The sequence below is a fragment of the Camelina sativa genome, chromosome 16 (genome assembly GCF_000633955.1).
Source record: "Camelina sativa cultivar DH55 chromosome 16, Cs, whole genome shotgun sequence".
Taxonomy (NCBI): domain Eukaryota; kingdom Viridiplantae; phylum Streptophyta; class Magnoliopsida; order Brassicales; family Brassicaceae; genus Camelina; species Camelina sativa.
The window spans coordinates 27712426-27712862 of record NC_025700.1 but is presented as its reverse complement, the minus strand read 5'-3'; positions in this window follow the sequence as shown (position 1 = coordinate 27712862).

Sequence of the window (437 nt, the reverse complement as noted above, 5' to 3'; positions counted from 1 at the left end):
AAAAAAAAAAAAAAAAAAAAAATTAAAATAACTTAGTGCTAAAATACATATATGTATTGCGTCACCAGTAGGACCCATTACCAAGACGGCAAGACCCGATGAAACTGGAACTCATTAAAGCTATAAATTAGTGTTCCAAATTTCTTGTAATGGCTTCTTATTATTAAAAAAGAAGATAAGATAAAGCTTTGTCCTACTCACAAAAAGATGAATTCGATTGAAGAAGACGAAAGGATAATCCTCGATATCGAAGAATCTCTTATACAGGTTTCGTTATTGCTTCCTTGAAATTTACTATGAATCTATTCAGTAATTCTTTGACCCAAAAAAATTGAAACTTTTTAGTTATACCTATACTTTTAGTACTTTCTTCAGTGTTCAAGAATTGTTGTCCTCTTGATCTGCTCTAGAACCACACACCGACAAAAAAAAAAAAA